The 24,119-nt window shown below is 35.8% G+C and overlaps 1 long non-coding RNA gene across 1 annotated transcript in view; it reads right to left on the minus strand.

Moving 5' to 3' along the window:
* LOC311432904 overlaps positions 1 to 24,119 on the minus strand; it is a 587,624-nt gene that overhangs the window by 555,321 nt on the left and 8,184 nt on the right. The gene's annotated exons all lie outside the window — the stretch shown is intronic.

Genomic DNA, 24,119 nt, shown 5'->3' on the forward strand with positions numbered 1-24,119 from the left:
ACAGGTTCACATAATATTAGATATTTTCCCATTTCCAGGGGTCATCTGAAAAAAAATGTCAGCACCACTACAAATCCCCCACTATTTATTTTTTTTTCCGCAGTTGATACTTGCAATGCCTATATTTATTTTATTTCAGCCACTGTATTTGGACTTTGCAATTTGCAGATATATTCCTTTCCATCAAGTTAATCTGTGCTGGTTACACATTCCTAATACAGCAAACTGGACTCAGCACAATCCTCCTTGGATCATATCATTGTGATACTGTTGAGAGTTCCCTGTGCATTACTTAGAAGAGATCTAACAAATAGGCACATAAGATTAAGCCAATGGATGTCAGTATTGCTCTATGCAGAAAGTGTCATAAAGGACTTTCTTTGGTTGTAAAAAAAAAAAAAAAAAAAATCTCTTAAACAGAAGCTGAAAAATGTTGCATTTCTGAGAGCGGATTCAAGTATCAATAAAAACTATTTCATCATTAGAAAATCTAATACAAGACGAGATAGATCACCAGCTGCTTCTTTGCTAGTGATTTAGGCCGCTTGTTTATTTGCTTGTTTTCAACTGCTACTTATCAGTCCAAAGAAAAACCAACAAAAACAACAACAAAGATCTTTATCTTGCCTAGTATCAATCTCTAATATAAGCAACTGGTATCAGAAATGACCCATCATCTGAATGCAACCATTTGGTAGATGAGCAAATGAGCATTTCAGTAATATGCTACACTAGCATGTGAACACATCATCGCCATAGACAGAAGCAAAGCAGCAAAATGTCAAGGGAAAAATTAAGTCACCCTACTACCGCATATAAAACAATTTGGTTTTGACAAACTTATCTACCATCATAGATTTTTTATCTTTCAAGGAAAGACAATGATTTTCTAAGGTTTTGGCTGTACTTGGGCACAGAAATACACAGTGCAAACAGTAAACATTTTTCCATTGCTTTCTTTCCCTCTTTGCCATTGCTCTAACAATATGAAAGTTAGAATTGCCATATGTCCATCTGCTCCTGCTTTCCAAAGAACTTCATTCTTAGTCCTTTCACAGGAAAGGAGGAGAGTGTAGAATCTAAGTCAAGCTTCCATCTCACTGCCAGCATTTGACATTTCCCACAGTTCCCAGTGATCCACGTGGAACTGACAATATTGAGATATCTGCAATGTCTTAGAAGTTGACCCATTTATTTGTGAAAAAGTGGGAGCTCTTCTTTTGGGCAAATCATCTTACCTTGATCTGAAGATGAAGTTCAAGGAATCATCTTTTCTGGCTGTAAGAGCTATGTTTCTCCTCCTAAAAGTACCAGGTGCATGCAGCAGAAAGCTGAAGACTGTCTTAGAATAGCAGCTGCACTTTCAGCTTAGTACTACAGATAAATTAAATTATAGTGAAAAGAGCCACAAATATGTGGAAATGAATATACATGGCTGGGAAGTATCGCTTTAAAGTTGGATTATTTTTTGGATAATGAATAAAATATCAAGTGTTGAAAATAAAGTTAAAAGCTTTAGTTCCTTTTAACATTTTGTCTTTTGATATTTAAGCTGTAAACACAAAGTGGGAAATAAAGAACAGTTGGTGTATATATAAAAAGTTTAGAAATGCACGTGTGCACACACACATAGAGTGCTGCAACAAACTCTGAAGTAAAAACTGAAAACAATGATCTAGTGGAATTATTCAGGAACAAGAACTCCAGAATCATGAAGTGTGCACTTACACCCTACCCTGCAGAGAGTTTTGGTATATTTCCATTAGTGTTTTATTCAACTACAATGTACTAACCTTACCCTAGAGATATATGAATTTATTCAGGCATAGTTTCTGATAGTCACACTTGCTTCCTTAAATTGGGCTAACTTTGTTGAACACTAGAAAAGCCACGTGTACTCACTAACTCCTTTTTTTTTTTTTTTTTTTTTTTTTTTTTGTATGGTCAACTATTTAAAGGTCAGCATTTTTGATAGTGATAGTATAGGAATATCTCAGGCAAAACAATCATTCATCCACTTTTTTCATCTAGATATATGCAGCAGTAACTTTAATACAAGGTGGCATCATAGCCCATTTATAAAACTGCCTAATACTTCCCATTAGAAGAGCCCTTTTATAGTTGCTTATAAATTTACCAAACAAATTATTTAGGACTAAATTTTCTATGCTGATGGTTCGCCCCAGGCAGAAATGTTAAAAACATTTCAGCCAAAATAATACTGAGATTTCAGAGAATGAGGAAAAATTATACTGCTGGAATTTTCTCACAGGAGTAAAGCAACCTTCATGCTTTGAAGGCAGAATGTGAAACTCCACAGGGTACAGCTGGCCTTTGAGTCAGAGAAGCTTACCAATGGGGACAGATTAGGTCAACGAGCATTAAGATAAAGGAAGAGTGGTAGGAGCTGAAGGAGCAGAGGCTGGAGGATGCATTCTTATTGGCCAGCAAGGAAAGAAAAAAAAAAAGGCAAAAAAAAAAAAAAAGCTGTATTTCTAATAAAGAACCAAGAAAGAAGAAACAGTGGCAGAATAGGGGTTAGAACACAAATTCATGCAGATTGAACAAGGAAACCTGGGGCGGGGAGGAAAGAAGAAAGCGGAAAAAAACAAACACCAAAACTCAAACATTGGAAAGAGAGAAACAGATCATTACAGATGGTTTTATGTCATCTCTGTCTTCAAAGTGGGCAACTTTATTCTCTGAAAATAATGGATCTACTGTGATAGAATAGTAGAATGGTTTGGGTTGGAAGTGACCTTACAGATCATCTTGTTCAAACTCCCCAGCCATGGGCAGGGACACCTCCCACTAGACCAGGTTTCTTTCATTTTCTTTTCTAGTTGCAAACTTGGCTACAATCGTAAGAGCCAACAGTTGCATTTGTAGAAAGATGATGAAGTGTAAGAAAGATGAGAAAGGAAAAAAAAAAAGGAATTAGACCCCATTTTCTGAAGTATCACATCAGAAAGTGGCTGTCAAACCTACTAGCATTCTCTGCACTCAAAGCAGAGTTTAAGCATAGTAGTTACTTCATCAGTAACCGATCTCAGGAAACAGAGATCAGTATGGTATTTTCAAAGACTCCAAACCTAACAACGAGCTGTGTGGAACCTGACGATCCCATTTCTGCTTGTTTTTATTCCATGTTTGATATATTTCTTAACCTCTGTAAAGTCACACACAGAAACACAACAATAAAAAACAAGTACTCTGTAATTAACAAATGACAGAACTGTTTATCTATTTATAATTTTACAACTAAAGATGCCAAATTAATTATCATGTTTGTCCTAATTCCTCTCCATTTTCCTTCATATACTCCCTAAAGCATCCCTCCTCACTGCACAAGATGGAGCGGCCTTTGGGTAAGCCATGGCAAGGCAAAAGTTGTCTAGAAAACATTGCCTTTTATGTTGCAGAAGCCAGAAAATGTGTCGTGAACGAAACTGAATGGAGGGGAAAATAGAAAAGTTCTCACAGTGAAAACATTCCCCTTTGAACTAGATTATATCTAATTCTCTGTCACTTATCTTTGCATGATGCTGAGCACATCACTTGAACCAGATTTATTTCATAGGTGTTTGCCTGTTACACTCTCTGATTTCTAAGTTTCTCACTAAAAAGGTGGGTCTGCTATAAAGAAGTGCTGAACACACAGCTGCAGCACACACTGTGCTATTACAAGGGCAAAAAATGGTGAAAGTGAGGTCTGGTGCTCTGTGTCTTGTATTTGGTGAACTAAGTCAGCTTGTACTTCAGAGTGTGGTCTCTCTCTATGCCTCAAATTCTGTTTTGTGGAAAAGGGTCAGCATCATGCCCCCGCTTCAGAAACATGTTGAGGAGATCAGCTAATACTTAGAAAATGTTCAGCCGTTGTACTGTTAAGGACTAAAGAAGTTTTTAAGAATGTTATAAAAAAAGCAGGATTTAAAAGTGGGATTCAAACAAGGCCATAAACTGTATATTGAATAATGCTAAAGCAGAATTGTTGTTAAATAGGAAAAAACTGCTAATTATGTGCCATCAATCAAATAATTCAGCAAAATATAATGATGCTTATGCACAACGGTGTGTCAACTTCAGGGTAAATAGGTTAAATATTTCCTAATTTCTGCATGCATGAATCTGAAAATGTACTAGCTTATTATTGTTTGTCTGTTTTGTTTTCTTACAGTGACTATGTGTGCATCCGTATTTGAAATTTTTATTATTTATTCATTAAGTGATCATGAATGCACTAGGTACTGTGGAGACAAAAATATGACAACAGATCCCACACAGAGACATTGTTTCCAAGAAGACATGAAAGGATGGACATAACAACAAAAAAATGGTGTCTGAGTAAAAAAGCAGGGAAGCAATAGAGATAAATAGTGGAGGGAGGTGGTGGCAATAAGGGAACAGAGGCTCCCATGTTAGGCAGCCTAAGTGCTGTGAAGGAACACACAGTGCTAGGAACAAAAGACTGTTCACGAAGGACAGACAAGCAAAATATTTTGGAGTATGTGTAGTAAGCAAAAAAAATAAATTCAAAAAACATCAAGCAGAGCAGTACCCAGTCCAAAATGCCACTCTTCTAAAACCAACGTCACCACTCTGTTCCACTCAGTAATGTTCATATCAGCTGGAGCTCCTGCTCTGACAATAACACCACTTCCTCTAATTCTCCAGGCAATCCTGGCAATGTGTATGCCAGGAAGTGTCCTGACTTCTGTTATAAGTCTCTTTTAATCTATCATGATGGATAAAAACAAAAACTTTGTTTGAGATCTATGACTTTCTGGCATCTGATTTTAACTCAAACACATTTTTTTTCCCAATTATTGTAAGCTGTAAGCTTTCTTATCAAAGGATGATCATGCTTCTTCCATAGAAGGAGTCTCCAAGGAATGAAATACTCATTTTTTCATTCATTGCTGTTATTCCAGAGTGCACATATACTGTTATCTGCTAAGATTGTTTTATTTTAATAAATCATTGAGTCTTGTAACAGTGTTCAAATGTTCTGAGGATAAAAGTAAGTATTAGTACAGTAAAATAAAAAAGTTTATAGTTACCTAGAAAACATCCATAAACATGGTATAATAGAACATAATTCCTACAAAAGGCTTCACACACATAAGCTGAAACTACTAAGAAGGATGTCAATAAAACAGCTATATTGTGTACAAACCTGTCTATGTTTTCTCCAATGATTATGAAAAAGATCTAAAACTTCCATAAAGATTGCTGCATTATTGGTAGCATTCTTCAAGTACCGTAACATATTTTGTAGCGGCATGAACAGAAAGAATATATATATATATTTTTAGATAATGCTGTATTAATACAACCAAGCAGAAAAATTTTGCTAGAATAGATGTAATCTGATTTGGACAAAAGGCATTATTTCTGTATAATGCTATGAAAACAAATATAACAGAGAAAATATCTTTACTTAACTTCACTAGAACTATTCTTTGTCTTTCCCCTTTTCATGTCAGTCAGTTGTTTTTTATTTTTTGTTAGTATTGGCTTAAACACCCCTGAAGCTTACTTGCAGATATAAATTATGATACTGTGTAAACAACTCTTCTATGAAAGATGTCCACAATAACAGTAATGTGAAAGTTATTAGTTCTTCCTTTTCTTTGGTCTTTCCTTTTCTTAGTTTCCATCCAGTAACAGTGGCACTGGAAATGGTACAAACAATCCCAACAACCTGTTTGATTTCTTTCTACCATCAATATGTTTCTCTGCATTCACACGTAAATAACATTTTTCTACACAGGTTTTATTCTGATGTTTGCTTTAGCAGCATGGTTGTGATTTTACTATCATATACCAATGTTGTTATCTATGTATCAGGAGGCTTAGTGCCATCCCATTTCACTTAAATAAGAATGTGCATGACTATGCAATTTCAAGGAAATGAATAAATACACAAAAACCCCTCCTCCCTTGATAACAAAGTTGGAAGAACATAGATTAGATGTATCAATTTTGCATTTGGCAAATGTGATGGTGATATTTTAAGAACAGCTAAAACTACTAAACAGCAAAACAGCTTTAGATCAATTCTCAGGCTTGAAAGAATTTATATTTTTCAGAGAACAAAATCAAATAAAGCATATTTTTTCCATCTAAATACCACCAGAAATTACATTTGTAGGCTTTGTGAAAAAAAAAAAAAAAAAAAAAAAAAAAACAAGAAAGAAAAACAGACGGTAAACCACAGCCCTGCTCAGAAAAATAAAGCCAACCAATCAACCAAAAAAACCCAAAGATATGCTGAATTTCAGTATGTGTATAACACAGCTACGTCACATTAGAATTTGGATGGACTTAGGGACATGCTCAAAACAAACAGGAGGAACTATTGAGGAATTATTGATAAGCTATAACTAAGTATCCTAAAGTCAGAAAACTTGGTCTGAGACTGAACACTATAAAGAGAAGACATACACGTACACAGTTTTACTGTTATATTTTTACTGTTATATTTTATATTAGAAGTAAAGGAAAACAAAAGGGGGGAGACAGTCACATTCTAAAACAATAAAATGATATTCTGCATAGTTTGATGTTAAAAGACTGGCACCAAACAGCAGTTTTAGGCAGTTTTTGTATTCTTGTTGTAAAGGAAACAAAGCAACAGAGTTAAAAAGAGTGCCTCAGGTTAACACTGAAATTTACCGTAAGTCCCCAACTACAAAGCTAAATCTGTCATTTGTTCAATTTGAATTAAGGAAAAAAGCCAAACAGCAACAACACATTGGTGCCAGATAATTCACCAAAACTCTGCATTCATGCTAAAATATTGTGGCTGCTATTGGTATACATCATCCTTTGTTTTTCTTAGTAGCATGTCTTAAATTTCCTCGGGTGAGCAAACATCTTTGCTACAGGAATAGTAGGAAAGGAAGAAGAGAGAAAAAAATCAAAACCAAAACACCCACTAGAGTTTGCCAAACTATCATCAGTATCTGCAGAACAGAACTGTTTGTTTTTTAACATTTAAATTCAGCTGTTCCACCTCTGTCCATCCATCTGTAACTCCCCCCTTCCCCCATCACCCTCTCCCTTGGGAAACAGTCAAATAATCACCAGCTCCTCTGTTCCAAATACAATTCTAGAGACAGATCAGTCAGGAGACTTTCAGGGATTTGGTTATGAAATAACACCCTAGATTTGAGTTCATGCTCTTAGTATTTGAGTGGAATGCCAAAGAGACAGAACTGCAGGCTGCAGTAGAATGACTTTTGTCACCCAGCAGAAAAGACTTCAGAGTGCTGACGTGCTCAACTCTAACCCCAGGGGCAAATTACCTGAAGTCAATGAATGTTCCCATCCAGATTTTGATGACACGGTTGCCCCTTCTCAAACCTTGAAAACTGATCTTTCTGTAATTGAGAGTATCCTACTGAAATGTCGCTGAAATAATGTCTCATTTTCAAGCCAGTCTGTCTTTTACTCCAGTTAAAAGATCAGCATCTACATAGTATGCATGCCTTTCACCATTAAGCTTTCTGGAAAAGAAACACATTAATTGTCAAAAGACAACTTTTATCTAGATAACAGCATCCTAAAGCACAATTCAAATCACATGATAACTACAAGCAAGTCTAATTTTGGAAACAGACATCATCAGAATAAGCAAAATACATAACAGAAAACAGGATAATGCAGGGACCTTATACTACAATTTACTTTGTATTTAAGATGAGAAATCATTGTCACCTAATGTCCAGTTAGTGGTTTACATAAAATCACTATATTGCATTGGACAGCTGCCCAATGGATAAGTACCCACATCATAAATATGCACACATAAAAATCGTTATTGGTACTAATTAGAGTAGCAACCTTGTTGGCAGACTCAACAGAAAGGGAAAAGAGATTTTGCTTAGGTGACAGCATAGCATCTGATGCCAAAATAAAAATGGATGAACAAATGTTGGCAGAGAAAACTGCCTATGAAATCTGATGAGTAAAAATTTTTGGAAAAAAAAAAAAAAAAAGCAACTGATGCTTTTGGTTGTACCTAAATAGAGTGAAAGCTAAAACACACAGCTTGTTGCTTCCTTGCTGGTTTACACAGATTAGTCTCAATAAGATGAGGGAAAAATCTTGCTTTGATTTAAACTATGCTTTGAGATGACTGTATGTTAACTTACATTTATGTGCAACTTTATGCTTTTTTGTATAAATTGTATGCTCTCAGGCATACCCAAAGATAAAAGTGTTATTTTGTGTTTTGTTACATGTTTTGAAAACAACAGATGTGAACTGTTTTCTTTTTGTTAGTACTTGAAGCTCAGGAATTGTTACTTTGATATAATTTGAAAAGTAGATGTTAAATTCCAGCATTTTCTGGGCTTTATATGCATAGAGTGATACTTACAACTATTTCATAGCTTTTGAAAAATACACTGATACACACACACACACAAAAATCAAAATAAAATATAACATGTACCTTTCTAGAAATATTTTCTTCTTTAATGAGGTATTTATGCAGGGGTCAGGAAGTAGCCTTAAAGTTCTAGGAAGTGAATTTACCTTCAAGCTCTGACCCTTCACAATTTCATCACAATATGGTAAGAATAGTAACATAAACCTCCAAACAGTGATTCACACTTCAGTCATTTAATGCTTTCTCCTTTCGTTCAAAAATGTCACAATGTAGCATGAAATGAATTTTGCACACAGCTTTCTAAAAGACTATAAAATTTCAGCCCCAGGACAGTAAATAAAGTAAAATAAATAAATAAATAAAAATAACCTAAGAAAGGAAGACCTAAAACAGCCAACAGCCTTTTATAGCTTATCTGCAAACTGGACAGCAGCCAAGAGGCTTGGGTACACTCTCTCATTAGGTCATTTATCGTGCTACATTCTCATCCCCAAGAAAGGAAGGATTCAAGAGTTCCAAGTTCTGACATTTTTTTAATTACGCTACTGTGCAGCATAACATGAAGTTATAAGGTATAATGAAGGCCTACGGGAGACTATTAGCACAGTTTTTTAGGAGCTAGCAAATAGTTTTTAATAATCACTTTGTCATAAACACCATACACTGAATTGGTAATTAAGAGATGAGGACAAAAGAACAGAACCCTGAAGAAGAGAATATCATTGTATAACATTTTTAATACAGTGTAGGTTTGATTAGTGTTTGCTTTTAAGTAAAGAAAATAAGATGGGAAATTTCTTCAAATTAAGGTCACAGGACAGTTGAATTGAAAGTACAGTACACTCAAAGTGTGACAGCTTCCTAGTTTTAACTGTGAAGGAAAGAACCCTCCTTATTTTTTCTAAGGTTGGTACAACTTAAAAGAGTTAAAAAAAAAAATAAAAAAAAAGAATTAGCACTAAACTGTGAAAGCTAGAAGATGATGCATGAGACATCACTCTCACTGTTAATGTCTTTCTTGCTGGAAAAAAAATGTGAGTAGGAAGAAGCTGATAATAACAGAAAATTCCCACTATAGGTAGTATACAATAGCTTGTAAATTGCAAAGGCTGTCTAGTCTAACAGAACAGCACAGGCCAAGATCTAGAGATAATCACCTCTGTTGCACCTCTGTCATCAACCCCTTTTGTGAATTTCGGCCAATCACTTATCTCTGTTCATCACTACAGTGGAGAAATTAATTACAGAATGAATAAATTTCACCTTCAATTTGCAAATTGTTCATGCAAAGCTTACAGTTTCCTTGCACTTCTTCTGCATAATTAATCATTCACCTCAGCTGGCATTTTTTTTCTTTCACTGAAACTGAGGCAATGCCAGCTAATTTTGACTGGAAAACTACATGATACTGTGGTTTTTATGGTTTTTTTTGTTTGTTTGTTTGTTTTCCTGATTGGGTGAGAAAAGCTTTTAACCAATTAAATTTTTGTTAGAAGCTAAACATATCTATAAATTCCTAATTATCATCCACAAAATATTTTCTGAATTTAAGGAAACTGAAAGGTAAAAACATTGGCAGAAATATAATGGGAAAAATTGCTTCATTTGTCATTAAAGAACATGAAATAACTTCAGTAAATATTACAAAATAACCACATTATTTGTTTTTTATTCATTTTTATTCATTTGTTTTTTATTCATTCCCAAGTACTATAAGAAGTGTCATGCTGATGTTCATACCATGTTATTACATAGCAACTGGATATTCAAAATAATAGTAATATAAAGATTTACAAAGACTATATGCTTTAAAGGGTATTAAAGTGCATAATATTTTTATAAGCATGTTTTGATATTTTGGATTTATTTGGATCTAGAAGAGCAGTTCTAGGGTTTGCAGTAAATTTGACAAATCTGAAAGGTCATGACCCCCACTGAAATGTCAAAAAGATTTTCCTCAGAACACAGGAATGTTTCTAGAAGAATTCTTTACTCCAGATTCAGTCAGAGATGGAACAATGCCTGCAGAGAGCAGCAGTGAACTTTTCACTGAGTAAAGAAGCATAGGTAGGAAATACTGGCCAAAAAACAAACAAACAAACAAAAAAAAAAACACCTCCAAAGCATTGTAGCCTACAGAGCTGAGGTCACTGCAAAGTTAGGATTAGACAAACCTGCTATGTAAGGCATACCAGTAATGCAAAAAGAAATCCAAAATAAGACAACTGTTATCTTCTTACAGACATGCTGCTTTTCTCAAAGTGGCATTCTTTCTGGGTCATGCTAACAGAAAGTCAGGTTTCCCAGACAAGACAATATGCCCTGTTGGTCTAATTTTCACAACATACAGTCAAAGTACAATTATGTTATTTCATAACAGCATGCATTATTTCAAAGCCATTTTGGATTTAAATCCCTATTTCTCACTTTCAGTCTTTGTGGATATAAAGGACAGAAATTAATCTCCTTAAAATGCCCAGAAAATCAAAAGCAACACTGTGATTAGTCTTCTGGTTTCTGTCCTTTTAGAATCAGTATCTTTGACTTTCTAGGTATAAGTTAAATGTGTCCCTTCAGATTCTGAGCAAATAACAACTGAGAGATACGAGAAGATTGTGTTTTATTAAAAGATGACAGGTACTGCTACGGAGTTACCCTTGTAGGCTAATCTCTGTCATATGACAGAGATATTACATTTAGGTCATGTACCTACTGACTTTCTTACTGATATGCTGAGAGTATACATGTAAGTGAATAGCCGTATCAAGATCTGCATTCTTTCACTGTTTGGTTTACTACACATATCTAAGTTGGCATTTTTTGTGGTGGTTTTACCTAGCTGGGCAGCTGATCTCCACCACAACTGCTCTCTCACTCCCCCTCCTCAAAGGGAAAGAGGGTAAAAATATGATGAAAAGAGCTCAAAGGTTGAGATAAGGACAGGGAGATCACTCAAAAATCATTGTCATGGGCAACACAAACTCGGCATAGGGAGATTAATAAAATTTATTGCCTATCACTAGTACACTAAAGCAGTAAGGAACTAAAAGCAAACCAAACACCTTCCCCCAATCCACCCTCTTCCACCTCCTCCCCCTAAGTGGCAAAGGGGAACAGGGAATGGGGGTGCAGTTGGTCCCTAACTCTTCATCTCTGCCTCTCCTTCACAGTCACTCTCTGCCCCTGCTCCACGTGGGGTCCCTCCCACAGGATGCCATCCTTCTTGAACTGATACTGTGTGGGCTTCCCACAGGCAGCAGCTCTTCAAGAATTGTTCCCATATGGGTCTGTACCCTGGGGTCCATCCCTCAGGAGCAAACTGCTCCAGCATGAGTCCCCCACAGGCGGCAGCTCCCCCCAGATCCCCTGCTCTTGCCTGGGCTCCTCTCCACGGGCTGCAGCTCCGGCCCGGGGCTTGCTCCTGCAGGGGCTCTCCATGGGCCGCAGCCTCCTCCAGGCCACATCCACCTGCTCCACCAGGGGCTCCTCCATGGGCTGCAGTGTGAAGATCTGCTCCATGTGGGACCCATGGGCTGCAGGGGGACAGCCTGCTCCACCAGGCCACAGGGGAACTGCTGCTGCATGCCTGGAGCACCTCCTGCCCTCCTGCTGCACTGACCTTGGTGTCTGCAGGGCTGTGTCTCACTCCTCTCTCTCAGCTGATGTGGCAAAGCAGTTTTTTCTCTTCCTTAAGTCTGCTCTCCCAGAAGCCCAACCAGTGTTGTTCCCTGGCTCAGCTCTGGCCAGCAGCAGGGCCCTTTTGGAGCTGGCTGGAGCTGGTTCTGATCTGACATGGAGCAGCTGCTGGGCGCTGCTCACAGAGACCACCCCTGCAGCCCCCTGGCTACCAAAACCTTGACATAAAAACTCAGTACAATTTTTTAAAATAAAACCCTTTGCTTTCCTTGGAATATTTTAAAATGGTACTTTGAATATACTGTAATGGAAAACATAATGAGACAGTACTTAATTACTTAAAAAAAAACAAACAACTATATCATTATCCCCTTACCTTGAATATGAGCAGTTCTATTCCACGGATTACCTCATTTTTGAAGTACCATCATCCAGCCTCTGCTTCAAAACTTCCAGATTTATGTCTACCTGTGGAAAAGAAAAGGGAAGAACAAAGAATGATAAAGAAGGAAATTGCATTACAGTAGGTATATTTGTTAAAATATGTGAGGGTTAAACTTTGATATGCTAACTATATTTAGGAAATCTGTTCACCTAAATCATACATTGAGTTCAAAGACCAGAATATTTCTAATATAAGCAACTGTGCACAAATCATTCCATCTCTCTCCAGCAATGCATAAGAAAATCAATAATAACCAGGGAACACAGGTTTATTTTTGTGTATGAGCAAATGAACCATTCAGGACAAAAGCACAGGTCTTTCTAATTATAGTTACTGCTACTTTTTCATGAGATTCACAATCTAGAGAGTTTCCACATGGCAAAAGAGCTTATAAAATTATTTGGGTTAAACTAATATAATTGTGACATTTTCTGTGAGAATAATTATCTGATTACTATTCCCAGAGCCCTAAGTTACTTGTCAGCCAAACAGGGTACCTGCAGGCACATACAGTAGGTTAGGGCAAGGTTAGATATGCCCCAAAGCTTCTTCTTCCATAACAAAGTAAGGTGACAAATGTCAGTTAACAAGCAAAGTATTTGGTTAACACCAGCGTGATCTACAGAAAAGCTATATAGATACTGTAACTCTTATTTCTTGGCTAAGAGGAAGTATAGCATGTTGTTTTTTTTTTCTCTCTCTCTGTTTTCTCTTAAGAATGGAAAGCAATTATATGCAAAAGTGACTAGGAAAATATATTTTGGTTTTATTTTGGTTTTATCCTTACCAGTTCACTGAAAAAGTGTGGAATTTAACAAGCCTTTGGACAGGGTCATTTTGTACACAGTGGTAACTTCCTAGCTTAAAAACAGAACTGAAGATAAGGATTCAGTATAATGCATCTTGAGATGCACTCTCGTCTTGAGATAAAAACACAGGCTTTTCCTCAACCACAAAGACACACTTTTGACTGCAGTAAGTCTTAAATGAATGACAGGGTGGAAGTTAAGGATTCTGATTAAGCTACACTTCTTTAATCAAATAAAACATGGCTAGCCACATATATAATTTTTCCTAATAAACTTTTCAGAGGAGATTTGCCATCTCTTCAAGGCATTTCTCTACTCTTTTGAAGTCATTTAGATACATATACATACCTCACATTTTGTAATGCATATTATTTTGGGAGCTTATAGAAGAAATGGCAGTAATGTACAAGCTATTAGAATAGTTTTATGTCATGATACATTAAAACCAAATGTGTTTTACAGGCCACACTGGAGGGGGCTTTGAGCAACCTTGTCTAATGGGAGGTGTCCCTGCCCATAGCAGGAGGATTGGAATTAGGTGATCATTAAGGTCCCTTCTAATCCAAACTATTCTATGGTTCTATGATATACGTAAAATAAAAGACTATATATGTGCACATAAACACATGTATGAACCTATGAAATATCATGTACAAAAATGTTATATTACAATATAATAATATATTATAATAAACATCCCTATTAATGTCAGCACATTTTGGAGGGGATGGGGTGGGAATCTGCATGATCTGCAGATAAACAAATAAAGAAATAAAACACTACATAACTCCACAGGTTATGGAATAAAGCAATTAATATTGAATCATTCTTATTCCAGGACAAGATGTTATTCTGTGCATCTAAAAAAAGGGTAGAAGGAGGTGAGTAATAGCCAATGGCAGTGTGAGTGTATACCTTGTATTATGCTGCAGGAGATGCTGCCCAAATCTTTCTTGGTGTTATAATGTTTGTAACATCTCCCCTGAATGAGGGTTTTCTTGTGTCTTATAAAGGATGAATGAACACTAAATCTTCAGTGTAATTTAGCTTAAAAAGTCAACCAAGCAGAACGAACAAATGCACTGGAAATTAGGCTCCTGCAAACTCATACATCTTCCACCAATTAAGAGAACTTCTTTTAAAAAAATGAAATAACATATATGATCCTTTTAAATACCATTTCTTACTTCGCATTGTTTATGTCAATATAAAATCTAGAAGGGCTTCAGTTTATTGACTCTCTGAAACTGAGTTATCACACAAATCATACACCATTTTTAGCCCATTAACATTTTATTATATTTCATTTCTGAAGTTACATTTCAAACTGATTGAATAACCAAAAGACAGGACTGTATTCTCTCCCTCTGCAGATGATCAAGTTTGAGCATTAACAAGTGAAGAGATCTTGAATATTTATCTCAGACTACCTTAGTAAACTGAGACTTTAGTTAAGAAAAGCTTTAATGCCACTAGAAGAACCAAGATGAAGTAGCACCTTAAAATGCCCAGAATATCAAAGTTGCTGAGGTAGCACCTGTAATCATTTGTCAGTCTAGTTTCACAATTTCAAAATAATTAAATTTATTAAAAAAATAGGGGGGGTGCAGGGGGAGGGAAGGGAGGAGATGACAACTTATTCCAGAAAGAAATATAGCATTTTATTTGAAAAAATGTATATTTACAAAATGCAATTAACAGGTATCGACTCAAGAATGAATGAAAAAAATCAAAGATTTGGCTGCTCAGGAGACAGCTTCAAAGAGATAATATTGGCATGTTAATTATTTTTCCCAGTCAAATTATTGATAAATATATAACTCTAGTCAAATATAAATAAAAGCTAAAGAGGCTCGGACACTTGCATACACCACCAGCCATTATCTGTTGCTAAGCATTGCCTGGATTTGTGTTCATCTGCACTGGATAGAGGGCTTGTTATTAAAGTGGCATTAAGGTGCAATGAAAAGAAAGGTGCAATGAAAGAAAGATGACATTTGAACCTTGGGTACATTATTAAAGAAGATCAAAAGTATATTTCATCTCTATCACAGCCAAAACTTGGTTTAATTTGGTCAAAGGCAAAATTCTTTGAGTGGGACATAATTTGCCAAAAGCCATCATCTCTCTGTGAAAATGGTCATGTTTTTTACTAGGACAGCGAGACTTTTTACATTCTCTTCAAGCTGGAAAGGTTGCTGTCAGTGTTCAGCCTTATTTTTTTTCAAACTACCAATGCACTCTAGAGTATTTAAAATCCCTTGAGAGACATATTCTAGAATTTAGAGGGAAAAAAAAAAAAAAAAAAAAAAAAAAGATTGAGTCATACCTATACAAGCAATTGATACCATTTTTCATATATTTAATAATGCAGAATCAAAAAATATTTGCACTCTTACCAGCACCTTCTCTTCCCTCATTCTTCCTTTTTAAAAATAGAAATACCTGGGAACATCTGAACTACTGTACATTGCTCAAAATAATAAAGAAATTATGTCACAATGGGAATTCAATATCCATTACTCCTAAGGTTACTAGATAGGTAACAGAGGGTATATAAGCCTATTGGAAAATTATTAATTTATTGTCTTGATTTGACTCTTGGTCTGCTAGGCTTTTTATCATTCAGTCAAATACCGAGTTGTATTTCACCTTAATTTTTGTCCCAGTCTGGCAACAGGAGACTCAGCAAGAAAGAACTACCAATCCAGAATGGTTGTATAGCTCCCTAAAAATGTTTTCTTAACATTAACCCTACTGCTTTGCTTTGCAGAAGGTAAAGTCATTTTCTGAATTATACCAACCAGTCCAAAGAGATGCCGTGGTGAAACTGACAGGAGCTGGATTTAACTAGGAAGGAAACAGACAAAATTAACCTCTCCAAGTTTCAGACCACTTTGAATTCTTCTCTGTACCCTTACATTCCAAACAACTGTCTGCCACCCCAACATCCTCCCACCTGCATGGGTGGAAAGCCCATGTCTAAAATGCTTTTTATGTGTTTTTTTCTTTCTTTAGGCACGGACCAACCTCTATTCCTCTAGTTAATGTCAGTGCTATTCCTGCAGTCTCTACGAGTCCTTTCACAAATCTCCAACTCTCCTTTCTTTGACTGAACACTGGATCTTTTCCAAGAAGAAACTGAAGTAAGAACAGTAAGAACTTCTCATTTCCTGCCCCCTCTACAACTTCCTCCTCCCTACAGACAGAAGAGTTTCTAATCAATTTTAATCCTTTAAGCTTTCCAGTGTTCCTCTTGGTCTCATTCACTTCTAGTCTTATGGTTTTCACCTCATATTTATTTTATGAATTCTTTCACAATGCATACATGCATTAATGTATCTTACTAAGGTTTCTTCCATTATCACTCCACCATCTTTTGTTTTATATATCACAGAATCACAGAATTTCTAGGTTGGAAGAGACCTCAAGATCATCGAGTCCAACCTCTGACCTAACGCTAACAGTCCCCACTAAACCATATCCCTAAGCTCTACATCTAAACGTTTTTTAAAGACCTCCAGGGATGAAACATGCCCAGGAAACATGCACCTGGACAAAATGCATGAGATTGTTGGCTTCAGAACTTTTCCTAAATTTGAAACTTTTCAAAAATTTGAAAAACTAGGAGTATACATTAATACACATCTGGCAGACAGGAAATCATGTGAAGTGTATTGATAATAGCTATTATCACCATTTCTTCCTAGTTTTACAACAAAGATGGACAAATTCTGCTCTCCTCAAACCGGAGTTTAATATCTGAAAATACAGAAAAGACATAGCAGTATGTCTAGCTACCTATCATAGCCAAAAGGTTTTAACACAGACCCCTACAAAAATTTCTTAACTAGTAAAGTACTGACTATAGTTTCATTTTATTAGCTTATTTTTCTGAATTTCCAAATTCATGACCGTTTAGAGATCATATATATACTCCCAGGCTTTCTGTATTCAATGAAAAAACCTCTTGCTAGAAACTTTTAAATTCTTCATTAAATAAATAAATAGATAAATCAGCCTTAGCTGAATATTTAATCAGCCTTAGAATATTTAATCATCTTGTTATCCTTGTGCATTTGGCAAGACACATTAAATAATGCTGTATAACTAGTACACTTTTATGTTGTACCACATAAAAATTAGAACTGATTATATCTTCTTTTCCAAAGCAACATCTTGCAAGAATATCCAAAGTACTAAAGACAAATGTAAAGAAGAGTTAACATAGACAATTTTTGTTTTGCTTTAAATACAAATCAATGTAAAAAAAAAAATTAAAAATCAGAAGGAAGAAAGAGATCAAAATGCCTAACAGCAGATGAAAAAAAGAAATAAATCAATAATGTTTATTTTCTTTTGAAAGGAAGAGGAAAATAGTAGAAATCTGCCTTGGATCAAACTTGCAAAAATTTGGAAGATATATACTATGAACACAGGAAGAAAATAATCCAAACCCTTACACAGCTTTGAGCAAGTATTCAAGCCCTTTCAATCAGGCATTCATTTTTCTAATGAAGTTTTACTGCAAATTCAAGCAACAAACTAAAATTTATGTTAGAATTCACAGTTCCAAATGTTCAGCTGATGCAGCACATTGATAATCTTGGTGATGCACATGCATAGTTGCATTGGCAACCCACATCACGCATGGATTTGAGGTGAACCTCACTGTATTATTTTCTTCCTATCAAGAGATACCCCAAAATCTTCAATCTTTTGTACAATTTTATTAAAATATAGCCTGTAATAATGGAACTTATTTAAATTAAGATTCCACTCTACTGAGTGAGATAAATAAAAGAAAACAAGGAAAACAGGAAAAAAAAAAAAAAGGAAAAAAGGAAAACAGATTCTAATACTTGAACATCTTTGCAAAAAAAAGGCCCTATTTTTCTTCCTTGTTGCCAAATCAAGCAATCTGTAAGGAGCTCCCAGCAGATGGCATCTACTGGCTCCTTACAAAGAGTTAGTTATGGCAACCATGTCAAAGCTTTGTTCACAAACCCACTCTCCAAGGACTCGATGAGATTTTCATTTTGTGTCTGCCTCAGACTGAGCTTCCAAGGGAGGACCACCTACCTAACGCAGAAACCGCAATAGCAGTGAGGCCAGTAGGATTCCTGTTCACTTGTTTCAACACAAGGCAATGCAGATGCACATCTACTGTAACTGCTGAACAAGCAAATGCCATCCTTCACAGGAACACGTAAGTCAAGTAAGAGCACTAGGCAGGAGGGAAAACAGGGAAAAAAGAAAAAAGAAAAAAAAAAGAGAGAGAGAGAGAGAACTAAAAACTGTGGACACTGAAAAGTAATTACTGGAAAGCAAAGGGAGGAAAATTAACAAATAGAAGAAATCATGGGATTTTCTTTTATTTATTTATTTATTTATTGCTAAGTGTGTATCAAATCTCCAAAATTTAGTACCTAATGTAGTTATCTTAAACCATTTTATAAGGGTAATTTGAAGATATGTTTTCTAATTCAAACTGTAATCTTTTATTAGCTAACTAAATGCACTACAGTGTTCAGTATTTCTATCTTTAATAATAAGCCTAAAATATGTAAAAAGAAAGTAAGCATTTCAGATCATTCTAAGTGTCTGAGACAAGGAGTTGGATGGGAACCATTTAAATGAAAAACATTAATGACACATTTGTTTTCACAGTCACTATGTAGTAAGTTCAAAGCCAGCAGTGTATGACATAACCTAGGGAAAGCTGAGAGAAAAGAGGAGAATCAAGAGAAATATTTTTAATATTTCTAAGTTTACAGCAACTGATTTCTTTTAGAATTTATTAAAAATCTCCAGTTCTTACCAATATATCTTTCAGAAATCATTTTAAATATGGAAAATGGAAAAAAAACATGCACAGGAATTATCTACTTCCTTACAGAAGGGGGTGAACTTTGCTCTTTAACAGAGGTTTCCTCCTCCTGTAGGGAATTAGATAATGCTACTACTACTAGATAATATAGATATAGATAATATACTAGATAATTATCTCAATATAGATAATATACTAGATAATATACTAGATAACTACTGGTAATTCACTAAGATGGACATTTTTATCTTCTGCTCTTCCTTATCTAACTTTCATTAAAAATAAATAAGAAAAGCACACAGGGAAACTACTCTACAGGTCCACTACAGGTATGCAAAGTAGTACAAGCACCTAACAAATCCCATTGAAAAGGTATATTATTTCCTGTAAAATCTTCTGACAGCTGTTCTGATTTTTGTTGCTCTGAGAGACACGTTTATGCTTTGCTGCTGATTTTTTAAATTTTCAACAGATGCAATATTCTTTAGAAATTGAAATACTTTAACATTACAGAAATAAAGTAATATTTTTCTGCCTGGTCACCATTTTTAAATTTTCCTAAAATGACTCTGAATACTATTCTGCCAGTCAACCAGTGTCCTTAAATTAAGGACTGTAAATATCTGAAACGTCATGCTGACAGTGTTACATAAGAACTTTCTGCAAAATTTTTTCTCTCACATTTTCCATGTACTGTATTACCCTAAGAGTGATTTGTCTCCAGAAAGAAAAGATCAAAGTAATTCCAGAGATTAAAAAAAAAAAAACTTCTAGCATAGTCAGATATGTGTACACAATCCAACACCTGTTACTATTATTTATTTTTTTCAAAGTGGTTAATTTTTTCTAAGCAATCCAAAAACTATCAAAGATATTGGTAGAGTCTAGATAGCTCTTCAATTTTTGTATTCACTTTGAATGGCTTTTAGAAAAGTAGATTAATAGGTTAAGGTTTATTAAAGGCTAAAGACAGTGTTAAAGTTCCACTACTTGTTATTTTAGCAGACAACTTGTGACCTTCATAATTTATGAATTCCTTATTTCATCTTTCCCTCCCCCCCTCCCCCCAGCTACCCAAATATGAGTGCTATTTCATTTTTTTTTCCATCTCTGTTTATTTTGTGACAAAAGCCATCCGACTGCAAAGACATTTTGCATAAATGACAATATTTGTTTTTAAAGTTAGGAGACTTTAAAGTTAGGAAACTAACTTTAACAGAAGCACGTCCCATTTCAGTAACAACAGGAACTTATATGACAACACTGAGAAACTGAATCCAGTTTTGAGCTCTCTAGTACAAGAAAGATAACACTCACTAGAGTGAGTCCAGCAGAGGACCACCAGAGCATCTAAGCAGCTGAAGAACAACTTATATGAGGAAAAGACTTGTTTGGCCTTAAAATGAAGATTTAATTGCTGTGTACATCTACCATAAATGGAGGGGTGGTGGGTTGGCATTGGCTAGGGGCCAGACATCCACCCAGCTGCACTCTCATTCCTCCTTTCACAGTATGAAAGGAGAAAATGAGGTGGAGAAGCTCGTGGGTTTAGATAAGGACATAAAGCTCACTTATCAGTTGCTCTTACAGTAACCCAACAAACTCAACCTGGGGAAAATTAATTTACTACCAATTAAAGTAGGTCTAGACAGTGGCAAACAAAGACAGCATTAAAACTCCTTCCTGCTACCTGCCCTTTGTCCAATGCTCAGCCTCACCCCTCCATCCCCAAACCCTCAACCTCCTGGCCCTGAGCGAGCAGCGCAGGGACTGGGGCCCGAGGCTGGGGCCAGTCCCTGAGAGCCCCTCTCTGCTGCCCCTTCCTCCTCACTGTGCCCTGCTCCAGCGCAGGGCCTGTGGCACCTGGAGCCCCTCCTGTCCTCCTCCTCCTCCTCTCCCCCTGGGTGCTGGCAGGGCTGTTTCTCCCCCTTTCTTCCTTTCTTTCTGCTGGCTGCCGGGCAGCGCTGTGCCCTCCTTTCTTCCCCAGCCTGTCCCTGAGGCGAGGCGCCACCATCTTGGCTGCTGGGCCCAGCCGTGCCCTGCCGTGGGGCCATTGGAGCCAGCATGGGGCAGCCCCGGCATTGCCCCCCACTGTGGCAACAATGCAGACACGGGCACCCGCACCCATGGGTGCCCCCACCCCATACAGGAAGATACAGGGAAGACAGCCAGACATTTTGTGCAAGTGGCCAGCGGTAGGACAAGAGATAACAGGTACTGGTTGTAAACCTGGGAAACTCCAATTAGAGAAAAGAAACTTTTTTGCCCACCCTGCTGGAAAAGGTGCCCAGGGATGCTCTGCAGTCTCCATCCTTGAAAGCCCTTGTGGACAAGGCCCTCTGCAAACTGATGGGTGTGCTGTGAGGGGTTGGATTGGTAGACCTCTGGAGGTCTTAGTAACCAACAAGTTTCACATTAACTTTTAGGAGTTCTGTAGGCCAGTTTTGGAATTATCACAGAATATTAGGGATTGGAAGGGCTCCTCTAGTCCAGTCCCCCTGCTGGAGCAGGAACACCTAGATCAAGTCACACAGGAACGCGTCCAGGCAGGTTTTGAATGTCTCCAGAGAAGGAGACTCCACAGCCCCCTCCTGCCCCCCGAGCAGCCTGTTCCGTGCTCTCTCACCCTCAGTGTGGAAAATAATTCTAGAAATAATTATATGAAGTGAATAATTATATGAAGTGAATCAGCACTCTTGTGACCTCTAAGAAGCTCCAGATTTGGGTGGAACAAGTACCACTCAAATTTTTTATACGATGAAAAATTCTTGTCTTGTTTGTAAATATAAAACTTAAATTGAAATATCACTAAAAAATGCCTACAATAGATTCTACATCTGTGATTTTTTTTTTTTTTTTTTTTTTTTTTTTTTTTTTTTTTTTTTGTGGAAAATAGGATATAATGAAGTAATAACAAATGCATTACTAGATTCAAGGTCAGTAACATTTCAATATATTCAAAAGCTTGAAGAGCCCTGAAGGAAAGAGCTTTAACTTCTTTCTGGTTTGCTTTTCAGGTGTATTTGAGTTTCCCTATGAACTTTTGTCTCAAATTACTTCAGCAGAACTGCTGATTTATTTTTTTTTTTCTCAGCGATTTTACCAACATCTTATGTTTCAGTTTACAAGAGATGCTTAACTGCACTTCCAGATCACATTTTTCTATGGTAGATCATTGTTTAGCAAGCTATCATTCAGAGTTGTAATGAGAGTTAGTCTAAGAAAAATTAGATTGTTATTATATATATATATAAAATAATTATTAACATATAATTAATATATTATCATTATAATATCATTATAATATAATTATAATATATCAATTATATATTATATAATTAATATATTATAATGACAATATATTATAATTATATTTTATATGATTATTAATATATGATAATAATTATATATTATAATTATTAATATATGATAATAATTATATATATGTATATTTTTTTTTCTTTGTAACTAAGTGAATTTTCAGAAGACATAATGTCTACCACCTTCCTTGTTTAAGTTAGACACGCACTGCAGGAAACTCTCACTGCTACTAGTGCTAATTTATCTACAGTTTCTTTGAACTAATTTAAACCTTCAGCATTTCTACTATTACTAACCCAGTTTGAAAAAAAAATAATGATTTAATAGTTTCTCTCAATAGCAGATTCAAGTGGGACTGTTTTTAAACTACAATTCGCCTTTTAAGGCTAAAATGAAGGATAATATATATATATTTTTTAACAATAGTGAATAATGAAAATTATTGTAACAGCATGAATTATGTTGATGAATTAAAGTTTTAGACTCCTGCACAGCATAAAGGTGAACTGAAATTTTCTATAAATCAAGCAAAATATATGATGGCATTTAGTGGTTTTAAGCTTTGTGAATTGTGATAGTCATGGTGCATTATGAACATCTAATATTGAAACATCCAAAGTCTCTTTAAGCTTCAGGAAATTTGGCCGTGTAAATCCAAACCTTTAGGTAATAATAAGACGTAAGTTTAGTTGTGGGTAATGGCTGTTAGATCATCTTATGACCTTGGACATAGCCTCTCCCCACATGGTCCCAACACACCTTCCCATATGAAAATTTGGCTTATATGCTTCTTTCTAAACTACAAGGTATTGTGTTTTCTGGAATAAGTACACAGAAACTTTTTTTTCTGTTCATACCAAAAGAAAAACTTCATCATGTTATCATTTTGACTGTAGCTTGCAAAAAAATTATCCAAAATTGATGACCAAAAAACCTCTTTTTAATTGGTTAGATAAGGTAGCCAGTAGACAAAACAACATGGCAACTACAATTTTGCCACAGAAAGGAAGCCTGAAATTAAAACTGATTTCCTTGATATTATTTCATTGCAGAAAAGTTTAAAAACATTTTTAGTGTAATGTCACTATCTAATCTGTTTAGCCTTCAAGCCTGAAAAGAAATTAAATGTTTCCTCACACAGTTAAGTTCCACAAGATAAATAAATAAATAAAAATAAAGAGAGAGAGATACAGCCCATAAATACACTGCAAAAATACAGAGACTAAACTATACAAACCTCCTAGGTTCTGAAAATCCAAGCTGTATGTAGCTTCTGAAACACTATCCACAATTAAAATGCAAGCTGAATTTGCAAAGGTAATCAAATTAGAAAGGTGGGAATTAATTAAGTTCTAGCAATAAGAATGCAGCATTTTCTCAGGATAAGACAGGCAAGACTTGACATAATCTAATGTCACAGTGACATTGGTAATACTGATCTTGTTGCCCCACTACATTACTGAACATTAGTTTTTAAAATAGAAAAGTTAAAGGATCAAACCGGTTGAAAATGGTAAGACAGGGAATTACCTGAACATCAGGGGAATTTATGCATGTCAAATTATAATAATAATTAAGTATTCTAGTGACATTTTAGTTTGAGAGAGTTGCAAAGTCTAATTTCTGTTTTGCAGTGTTATCAGTCCTTATCCCCTTCACAAAGATACTAAATCTCTTCAT

The sequence above is a fragment of the Aythya ferina genome (assembly GCF_964211825.1).
Source record: "Aythya ferina genome assembly, chromosome: 2".
Lineage (NCBI taxonomy): Eukaryota > Metazoa > Chordata > Aves > Anseriformes > Anatidae > Aythya > Aythya ferina.